General features: G+C 46.0%; 1 long non-coding RNA gene across 1 annotated transcript; it reads right to left on the bottom strand.

Annotated features, from left to right (window-relative positions):
* Positions 1-583: 583 nt before the first annotated feature.
* On the bottom strand, positions 584-4,717 carry LOC121276338. Its single transcript, XR_005942645.1, has 3 exons — positions 4,517-4,717; positions 837-986; positions 584-640 (listed from the first exon to the last, which is right to left on the bottom strand). It is a non-coding gene; the product is annotated as an uncharacterized LOC121276338 (long non-coding RNA).
* Positions 4,718-11,684: the final 6,967 nt, after the last annotated feature.

Genomic DNA, 11,684 nt, shown 5'->3' with positions numbered 1-11,684 from the left:
TGACTCCTTTTCCTCGACTTATCTGCCCGCCTCTGTGTTTCGTCCTTCCACTGGACATACGCAGGCCAACCCACTTTCTTCTTACCCGACTTCTCTACTTCCTTTAAAACATATGCTAAGCGCTCAATTCTATCCCGATTAAAAGTTCCATCTGGTGGGAAGCTGTCTCCTTCCCTTGGGTCCAATTACCCCATTCAGAAATATATTGGACACTTTCAGGTCCATAATGGACATACATATAAGCATTTGGGGTTCCCTTTGGAGGGGGATCCTGGGGTTTCTTTGATGCCATATTACCCATTTTCTATCTAATAACTAAAAAAAAAAAGGCCATTCCTTGGCGGGTCCTTGACCCCCAATCTACTACTAAGGTACTTTCACCAATCAGTCCACTCACATGCTCAAGGGGTCCCGGAGCCCGAGCCACAATCACGCACACACACACTCAGTACCAACTCCAGGGGCTACCAACCCTGAGTATTACTTAAACCTAAACTCCAGAGGCTACCGACCTCGAGGTGCTAGTATCTGCGCTGGTGCCTGCCTGGCAGAGATGGTGTGATGCTGGTGAGACTTCAGGCCCCTCAGGTGTGAGAGGGGGGCCTCTACTTCTTCTCCTCTCAGCCCTGCTCCGCTGATGCTGATTGGAAGGACAAGGACATTGGATCAGATAATGTGGAGACAATGACAATGTGCATTCCTGTCCAGTGGATCATTGTGCACTCATCCTTCCATAAGCAATGGTCGAGCCATGTTGCAAACTTCAATCACTGAACATTCAACACTGCCATGGCTGTTGGGAGAACAATGGTGACCTCACTGCTGGGCTTACATACCTGGCCGTTGCACCCCTGCCTCACTGACACCAGTGTACCTGGGCACAGGGCGCTTCTTCAAATCCAGGGCCTCCTGCTTAAACCGGTTGAGAACTGCGCCTGGCCACCGCCAGTCCTCACACCCTCTGCCGTGTTATTAGCATTCTTCTCCTGAAAATGAGAGAAGAGCATTGATTAGTGCAACTTGTACCTGGAATCTCTTTGAAGCACGGCCCACCCCAACTAGAGTGGGACATTGCAGAGCTGCAGTGCCTCCTCACCTCGCTGCTGCCAGGCACTCACACAAAGATGCTAGGCCTGTTCGCCATCCCCCACCACCCCACCTTGGCCACATGCTGCCTACTTCACATTAGGCACCACACGGCATGTCCTTCCATAGCAAGGAGACGCAAGCACTTGGAGTGCAGAGTGCAGATGGTTCAGTGCCACACCACCTTGAAGCTCCCCTCCTAGCATGTCATGACCCTGACTTTGACATGTCCTGGAGTTTCAGCACTGCGCTGAGGTGCAGCTCCTCCAGGTTGCCCCCAAAACAATCATGTGGGTCTCAGTGTACCACATACTGCGGGTGCAGAACCCATCTCTTCACCACCCTCTCAGGCTGACCTTGGTATGTGCAATATCTGCTGGCCTACCCAGCAAAGGACACAATGGTTCAGTGCAGTCACTACACTCAGACTTGGGGGGCGGTGGGGGATGCAGTAGGGGGGAAAGCTGACTTGCTGAGTTAAATGCCCAGTGCCAACATTGTCCTCACCCTTCCAGAGCGCTACAAGTCATTGAAGCACTTGCGACACTGGATACAGGTGCACCGCACCATGTTATGGGAGCTCACCACCTCCGCCACCTCCTCCCAGGCATGCTTTGTCATGCGGGGAGGCCTCCTCCTCCCATCCTGGGGAACCAGCACCTCCCGCTGTGCTACCACCCCATTGAGGAGGGCAGCAAGACAGTCAGAGGAAAAATGAGGGACACACTGGGGGAAGGATGAGCGCCATACCCTCCAGTCTAGCCTGTCCCAATGGCCTACCCTCCGGCCTGGCCTGCACCGATGGCCTACTCCCCGGACCTGAGTCACCTCCATTGCCCCTGTGCAGACCCCTTCGCCCAGCCATCATGAGCAGCCTTTCCAAAGCTGTCAGGCCTTCCTTTATACAGGCTGCTGGGTTGCCACTGGACCTGGTGGGCTGAATGCACCAACTGCTGCCTGCCCACTCCGGCTATGCACGGGAGTCATGAAGTATGCTGGGCGGGCCTTAATTGGCCCATCTGCATAAAATGGCAGCGCGGACCCAATTGCAAGCGGCAATCGGGCCCCTGCCCACCCGTGCCCACTCCCACTCCACCCCCCCCTTCCACCCCCTCACCAGCCAGAAAATTCTGCCTTATGAGTTAGCTCCTAGAACTAAAATTTTTTTGTGTCACCCTTTTAAACCAGAAAAGTATAGAAAGTGGGTAGCTAAAAGGAAGGTAGGCAGTTGCGGAACAGAAGGATTAGATGGAAATTCCCAGGAAGTTTTTTCTCAAAATAAAAAGGAAGGTGCTGAGGGTTGAGGTGAAATTTGAAAATTTAGGTGTTTTCATTGTAATAAAGTGGGGCACACAAAGTCAGTGTGTTGAAAATTGCAGGTAAAATCTATTGGAATTATAGGGGTGCAGAAAAATTCTGGAAATAAAAGCACTGTGGGTTCTGAGTTTCAGGCACAGGAAAAAACAATGCTTTGTGTGCAGGTAAAACAGGAAGAATCAGTGATAGGTTAAGAAGTGGGAATGTGTTCACAATTTACCAAAGAAGTTTCTGAGGAGCAGGTTGCAGAAATGTTTAAAGATTCCATGTGTGAAGGAAAAGTCTTTCTATGTGTACAGGGTGGAGTAGGTAAAGATGTTAAAATTTTAAGAGACACAGGGGCTAGTCAATCCTTAATGTTGTAGGATAGTGACATTTGTTGTTCAGAGGGAGCATTGCAGGAACAGGTGATAATAAGTGGGGTTCATGTAGATGCTAAACCTATGCCATCGTGGAAGGTAAATTTAAAGAGTAAATGGAAATAGGTTAGTTGATTGTTGGAGTAGTGGATAAATTGCCCTTTGCAGGGGTTCAATTTATACTGGATAATGTTATAGCTGGGTCCCAGATGAGGGTGATGCCTATGGTAGTTGAGTAGAAAATGTGTGCATATAAGCAGAGGTTGTACCACGATGCTCTGACACAATATTTTGAAGTAGGCTAAAAATTCTTCCTGAGGGTTGTTTTCATGGCCTGCTTATTATGAATTACTGCATGACCCATCAAATATTTTGAAGGTAAGCATTACCCTATTACAAAAGGAACATTATTGAATATATTGTGGGTATGTGCAGTTAAAGTTACAAGCTTATGTGCTGCTGCATCCTTAGCAGGACTATTTGTTTTTACATCATTGGCAAGTCCTCTGGTTTTCTCCTTTTAAAAAAGGAAACCAAATTATTAAATCTGATTCCAAACCATTGGAGAAAATCGAGGAACACCTTGAGAAAAATCCAGAATGACCCGAATTTTGCAATTAGCAGTGAAGGGACAACATTCGCTATTGACTCAACACAAGCTGCCCATAAAGATTTCCATTGTTGTAAATGAAATAAGGTTTGGCAGTTGATATTTCTTTTGATGCTCACTCGCCTGCAATCCCCTTTACGGCTCATAACAAAAAATATTACTAAAAGAGATGCTCAGTTTCTCCAATGGTCGCTCCATCACTAGCCTAAACACAGAATTATATTCAAATTAATATTGAAAAACTGTATATAAAAATTCTGAAGCTCAAAAATTCTTGGATGCTGAGGGAGGAGTCAATGAAATTGGCGAAAGTAATCACATCCATTCAGAAACCAGGCAGCTGTACAGGTATTATCATGTGGAAAAAGAAAGAGATTCATGTTATCATAATCTTTCTCAGTGTATTACCTCAAAGTGTGTAAATGTCCCTGTCAGGCCCTTTGCAGTAATTGAAATGTCAATTTGGTGTTGGCAGGGAGGCAGCTGCTATCACAACATACCTGGGCAGTGCAACTGAATCTTTTGAACTCACAGCACAATTGGTTGCACAACAGGAGCTCTGCTTTTCTTGGTTTTCTCCAAGGCTAAACACGTGACACTGAAGATTCTGACACTGCAACATCTGCACTGTGGGATCTAAGGTCAGAAGTAAACCAGGACAATCTACACAAAGGTGCTGTCAGAAATGCTTGTGCCAAATATGTCTAAAACGTGCAATAGATAATCATAGCCAGATAATTCGTCTTTCAATCCACCTTTAAAAGACATTTGACATCTTAACATTTTCTGTCTTTGGTTGTGTAATATATTTCTATGTTATGAGCATTCCCAGTGCTGTGATAGTATATTGGTTCATTTGTTGACAGAGTATGTTGAATAAAATAAGCAGAATCAGTTAAATATATGTTTATGTTATGTTAGCACAAGACGTGATGCAATGTCACATGCAGTAGCCATATTAGTCAGTCTGTAGCAGGCAATAGTACATGTAGCATAAGCAAGAAGTCTGGAATAAAGTTCTGTGTCCAGCCTCTATGTCTACCCTGCAGCTTTGTTTGTACTTGTCTAGAACATGATAATACAACATATTGGCAGCGGTAGTGAGTTAGCAGCTGAAAACAACAATTCAAGTCAGAAGCCCTACCTGAAAGGCTGAAACTGGATCATAGCTTTCACATCAGGCGAGCAATGGTGTAGGCAGAGATTGAAGGCGATTTGGCTGTATATCCTGGTTTCGCTCAAGCTGGCAAGACAAAAAAAACAATGGCAGTTTCAGCAACATAGATCAGAGTAGCATTGTGTCTTGGCACAGATTTCTTCCTGCCATCACTGTACTTATGCTCCATTAGCCAACCCCAGTGCCAGAGTCCCTCCTCCCTGTAAGTTTGAAGCTTGCGCTGTAGTAACATAGCTCAGGGCGTGGCTCCTGTTCAACCCTGCAGACATCACAGCTCACTGCAACCTTTAAAATAAGATTAATCCATAGGGAAGAAAAGAATAGAAGGCTTAGATAATGACAGTCAGATTTCCAGAGATGGACTGGAAAACATCCAATGTCCCAGGTGAGTTCCATCTGTTTAAACAGAGGATGGAACTAAGCTTCCGAGACCACAAGTTGAGGATGCAGTTGAAGCAAGCTATAAAAATGTGGATCGATATAGGAAACAAAGGTCTTCACAGAATCAATACCTCTGGTTTATCTGATGCTGCCCAGAAGGATCCATCAAAGCTATGGGCAACATTAGAAAATCAGCTTAAGATTAAAGTCAATTTCAAAGTACACTGCCTGGAACTCATACAGTGCAGAGTGCAAATCAATGTTTAAGCGCCTTTTGCCAGGGAGATATAATAATTCTCATTATGTTATTGGAATTTATTCTAAATTAGAGTAATAGTGGGTTCTTTGTCTGTGTCTGTGTGTGTATGTGTGTGTGTGTGTGTGTGTGTGTGTGTGTGACCTAATTGAATTAAAGGCAGCTGGTCTGAAGGCTTTAATGTATTAGAAGATAACCTAGGCTTGAAATGTTAAGTAGGTAGACATAAGTGTAAAGGGAACATTTGCATTTTTAAATGAACCAGACTAGTTTGATTTCAAAGGAGGGGTGAACTGTGTTACTTAGACAGGTGAAGTTCAGAAACAGCAGGCAAAATTTTGCCCTTGGCGTGCAGGCTCAGCCAGGAAGCTGACCACCTCCCACAATCGGGGCTGGACCGCGATTTCATGTTGGTGGGCCAACTAAGGCCGATCCATCCAGCATAAAATGTGACGGCAGCGCTCAGTGCTGTCTGTCTTGGGGTGGGGCGGAGGAGGGCGAGCAGGGCGAGTGCGAACTTCGTGCATGCGCATGAATGAGTACTTGTAGATCTCCCTGAGGCACAGAGATGCCTCAGGGAGATGAAGAGTTTTTTAAAAAAGCTAAAGATTTGAAAAATGTAATCAAACATGTCGCCTCATGTGTCTCCATCACATGAGCAAGCACGTTATTAATTAGATTTTAAAACTGTTATTTTATTTTTATTTGCTTTTGTTAACCTCATCCTGCCCGTGCATGAGGTTTCCAAAAAAATGCAAAGGCTGCTTGGCCTTTTCACCTGCCTGCCAACCATAAGGTTGGATGGGCAGCAAAATATTTAGATTAATTGATTGTTTAATAGCCTTAACAGGCCTTTTAATTGTCGGCAGGTACGCTGCCAACTCCGGCACGCCTGCCAACTATTGCATGACTGCATGTCGACATACTCAGCTGATGTCAACGTGCATCATTTCACGCTTGAGTGGGTCAGGCGCGTGCCTGCCCGCTGAGTTAAAATTTTGCCCGGTGTGTTTATTGTTCCCAAAGATTACTGGTAAAATTGCTAACATGAGAGATTTTCATTATCAGAGAGGTAAAATCCAAGACATAGTGAAACAATGGGAATTTGTATTCAGAGGGGAAAATATGTATAAAGGAGAGAAGATTGTGTGTAAGGGTAGGCATTTTAAGATCTAACAAGTGTGAAAGGTGTTCAACATCTATGCCTCAAGCCACCGCCTGCAAAGAAATGAAGTTATGAAAACTCATTTGAATTGGATTGGTCAGTTTATTGTGTTTCTCTTCCTGGGTGTTTTAAAATTTACATGTCTTACTGTTGTCTTAACAAAGGTGTAACTGGGAGTTCGATTAACTAGGGGATTTGGAAGTTATCATAGTAGTAATTTGTAGATCTATGTGTGTAATTAAAATAATTTATTCTACTAATAAAGGTTTAATTTAGTTTTGTAAGAAACCTATAAGACACGGTGGTCATTAATGCTGAATTCAAGGGATGCGTCTTGAAATTTATATAAATTGCAAAACAGTTGTGGCAGTTGTTTCAAATTTCCCTTTGGGATTTGAGCAGCTCAGCATTTACCATCGGCTGTGCCATAACACCTTTGTTAACCAATGCAGAGAGAAAGCAAAAGAATGCGACTTCTGTAATGCTCAGCTCTTGGAATGGATCATGGAGATAGTTAACAACTCCACTCCTACTGAAACATTCCAGAAGGACCTCCTGGGAAAGCAAAAGGGATATGGCGTGGAGAGCATATTACAGGATGGGTGCAGATACAAGACAATTGTTGCAGCGAGACAGTGTTTACAAGCTATAGCTTCTGAAATGCCTATCAGTACAACATCCAAGGCAAACAGGCAGGACAAGATGTAAATAACTAAAGACTCTCCCACAAATTACATACATGCTCATTACGTACATGCCCTGCATACACAGGCACATGCTAAACCTGCAAGCTTAGACGGTACTGGGCCAAACTTTGTAGGAGGTCCAGTGGAAGGAACACAGGGAGAAGCCACAGTGGCAGTGCTCAAACCTCAGGAGAACGTTGGCCAGAGGTGAAGGGAGGCAAGGTACCTCCAGGCATTGCCAGAATCATACACGCAATTAATAAAATAGAGGAATGCCTGACCAAAATGGATGAGATGGTGTTATTACCAGGTCAGAAGGAGTGATTTGGCTCCCTTCTTTTCAGCCTCTTTGGTTGGTCACAACAAATGCTTTTAAATTTCTTTTCCCCATGTGTATTTTTTACTATCTATACAATGAACAATAAGGAGCCAATCATGAGGTTTTCTTGAGCCAAAGATCAGTGTAAGTTTATTAGCTTCTAAATCCGTGGGAAAAAAATAATAAAAATCATTACGTCTCACACACTCAGGTATCAGAAATAATATGGTTACAGTCCAACTAAAAAGTTAAAAGAGTATATATACAGTAAGTCCTCAGCTTGTTCTTGAGGCATAGACTGTTGAACGTTGCAACTGTTTTAAGTTAGTTAGTTCCTTTAAAATCCCGGAGTTAAATTAAATTCCAGGTAACTGCTTTTGCTGGAGACAATTTCCTTTTTTTTAAAATCCGTAATCTGTCTTCCAGATATCAATGAGTTTCTCCTGAGGTTCTTTCTGATGGACATTTACTATCTCATGTACTGAATTTTTAGACTGTAGAGATGGGGCTTTACTTAACTTAAAAGAGAGAGAGAGAGAGAGATTCCTTACTGCTCCATTAGCAGCTTCTCCAGATACCTCCTTCTATGTTCTGAACTGTATATAGAGATTTCAAAATGGTCACCGGAGTCATATGACCTCCTTCTTCGACAATGATTTCATAAAAAGTGTGTTTAGATGGTGTCGCAATCTGGTTTTTGTTCTATTATTTATAATGTCCCAGTTGTTAGCTTCTGAAGGAGTCATGATCCATTTGGATGACCCCCTTCAAGGTAACCATTGTCTTGGTATACTCTTGGTCTCCACTGTAGAGGTAAACTTACAAAGGCACAAATAACATGTCCACTCCTTTCAGTAGTCCTTTTTGAAGTGGACTTTGACATCCCCATGTGTGAAATTCCATGAGCAACATGTCAGGCAAGTCTGCAGTGCAATCCGTAAAGTAACTATTCAGAAGTGGTCCACTTACAATTCCAGACATCAGGGGCAGAATTTTACACCTTGTGGGCTGGTGCGCGCCTAACCCAATCGTGCGTAAAATAACGCGACAAGACATCGGGCAAGTGTCCCGATGTCATCCCACACGCATGCAATCTCCGACACCCAAGCGCGCCCTCATCAATTAAGCGGTCACTTAAGGTCATTAAAAACCCAGTTGAACCCAATTTTACGTTGCCCGTGCAATTTCACGGTCATTGCACAGGCCAAACGAGCAGCCAGGCAGCCCACATTTGCAAAAGCTCATCTAAGGGCAGGATAAAAAGGTCAGCAGCATAGCCAGTGTGAGTAGTGAGGAGTTTAGGATATAGTTTGCTGCTAGTTGCTTATTTGAACTTGGCAGCTTCATCTCTGTTCCGAGCTTCATTCTTAGTATTTCCAGGTTTCATTTCAGGACTCATTGGTGTCTCCAAGGCCCCTGGAGGATTTTGACCATGTGGACCCTTCCAGGTATCAGACAGCCTTCTGTTACCCTGGTAGTCCGGACTCTGGTCTCTGCTGGCGGCACCTCCTCTGAGGAGGAAGAGAGGGACAGAAGGGAGAAGAGGCCAGGTGTCACAATACAGTTTCTAGGGGAGGGACCCATGGGAGGACAGTTGCAGGCACAAGGGGTGCAGGTAGTCCAAGGCGGAAGTGACTGCAGAAGACGCCACTATCCTGCTGCCAGGGTTTACAGACAACGATGCAGCTTCTTCATTATGTCCGAGATGGAATTTCGAAGGAGGTGCTGCCTCTCCAGGGAGACTGTGACCTCCATTTGGCAGATTATTGGGCCTGAGATCACCTCCAACTGTGTGGGTGGACACCCCATGCCTGTGGCTCTGGAGGTCACAGTGGCCCTCAACCTCTATGCCACCAGATCTTTCCAAGGGTCAATGGAGGGTCTTTGTGGAAAGTCCCAATCAGCTGCCCACAGTTGCATCAAGCTGATGATAGAAGCTCTGTTCAGGCGGGTACTGACATTTATTCATTTCCATACGGATGAGGCCAGCCCGGCTGAGTGAGCCAGAGGCTTTGCAGTGATTACTGGGTTCCCCCACATCCAGGGTTCAATCGACTGCACACATGGGGCCATCAAATGCCTGAGGGTGAACCCGGTGCCTTTGTCAACAAGAAGGGCTTCCACTCCATGAACGTGCAGATAGTGTGTGACCATAGGATGCAGATTCTGCAAAACTGTGCAAAGTACCCTGGCAGCTCCCATGATGCATACATCCTCAGACACTCCCAGGTGCCGAGGCCCTTCAGTGCTCCAGTCCAACTGGATAGATGGCTGCTGGGTGACAAGTGCTGTCCATTGAAAAGGTGGCTTATGACGCCTCTCCGCCACCCAAGAACAGAGACAGAGCAGCATTATAATAGGAGTCATTCCTCCACAAGGGCAGTGATAGAGAGGACCATAGGTCTTCTGAAGATGTGCTTCCAATACCTGGACCATTCATGGGGTGCACTACAATAGCCACCCAGAGCATGTGTCACTGATAGTGGTTGCATGCTGCACTCATCCCAACTGGCACTGGTAAGGGGGGACCTATTGGAGGAAGAGGATATTGAGGCAGCTCCACAGGACACAGAAGATGAATCCAGTAGTGAGTCAGAAGAGGAGCACACAGTGAGGAGAACACTGAGGGTGTGGAGGCAGACCTCTGTATCCTTCAGGGAGTCAAGGACACCTTAATCCAACGCTCCTTCAACTAGGCTGCCAAAGATCTGCTTCCACCTCATGCCACGGCTGCCACCTCCATCCTGGTTGTCCGAAATGACTCTTTCATTTGAACCCAAAGTCCACTCAATACCTGTGCAATAAAGTTTAGAGCCACTCATGTCCAGCATTACATACTGGAGTACCCTGCATCAAAAAAATACAAAGGTGAAGGATACTCAGGCCATTACGACAAAAACAAAATTTATCTCATTTGGCAATCCAAAAAAATTAACATCTCCTCTGGTCTTCATTCCCAGACCAGTAAACATAAACTAAACATTATACAACAGAAGATCACCTGTGACCAATCCCTCTTGTGCTCATGGCGCCTTAAACTTATGTTTGTGAGTGATATGTCTTGGTCCCCCACCCACCTGGCTGGCAGCGGCATTGGAGCAGTCTGCTGACTCCGCTGTCTTGTTGGCCTTGATGACCTTGGCGGTCATCCTCTGGCCGGTTTACCCTGTGCTGGCCCTGTCTGGAAGAGAGTGGCCAGTGCCACGACTGGCATCTCCCCAGTCATTGCAGCCTCAACAGATGCCATGGTCACAGGCAGAGGGGTGGAGGAGCTGCTGCCATCATCCAGAGTGCCCTGAGAGGAGCTCACAGAGATGACAAGCAGCTCGCATGCCAACATGAGGTCACTCTGGCCCTCCCTGCTTGCCATTGATGGATGGGCACCTAGCTGGGATACTGGGTGTCTCATCCATCTCCCACACTGATATTGTCCACCTGAGGTCAGTGCCTGTGTGAGGGCTTGCAAATCCGAGCACAACCTCAGGAACCCCTGATTCTGTCACTGAAGCTAACTTGCCATGAGGTCACCACTCTCTCAATGGAGGAGGCAGTGCGCTCGGCCATGAGGGTCAATGCAGTGTTCATGCTCCGCATGGACTCCTCCACAACAGAAACCATGGCACACATACCCTCATGGAACTCTGTCAGATCCTCCCACAAATTCCACCGGACATCCAGCATCTGCCACCTAATGGACAACTTCAGAGGCTCATCATCTGACTTCGACTGAGCATCATCCTGGTCTCTAGCAATCCTCCAACTGCCAGCGCCCTGGGCACTCTCTGTCTTCGCCTGCACCTCAAGCGAGTGCGAATTGCCCTAATCCTGTGCTCCGATGTTCCAACTGAAGATCAAATGCCCACCGAGGTGCTGATATTTGCACTAGTGCCTGGCTTAGAGAGCGGGTGTAACGCACGTGCATGTGAAGCCTGGCGGTCCTCTGGCATCAGAGGTGGCCCTTCGGAGTCCTGCAATTGAGTGCCTGCTGGTGAATCTAAGGGAGAAGAACAACATGTCATTGGTTTAAGTCATTGCATGCCAGGCACCCTGGTGAGACAATGGAGATCTGCATCATGGTACCATTGTCTTTCAATGATCAATGGGAACACCAGTTTTGAGATTCCCATTAATGATGAGACTACACAAGAATGTTTACACCATCTGAAATTTTCACCTCTGCGCGCTGCATTCTTACCTTTGTCTGACACCCCAGCCTCTCTGCGGCTGGTTGATTGAGGTGCATGGCACCTCTCTAGTTCTAAGGAGTCCCGTTCGTACCTCGTGAAAATTAGGAGGTTTGGGGGGCCTCCACCTATCCGTGACCTTTC

Source organism: Carcharodon carcharias, chromosome 3 (genome assembly GCF_017639515.1).
Source record: "Carcharodon carcharias isolate sCarCar2 chromosome 3, sCarCar2.pri, whole genome shotgun sequence".
Classification (NCBI taxonomy): domain Eukaryota; kingdom Metazoa; phylum Chordata; class Chondrichthyes; order Lamniformes; family Lamnidae; genus Carcharodon; species Carcharodon carcharias.
This window is presented reverse-complemented; position numbering and strand designations above follow the sequence as displayed.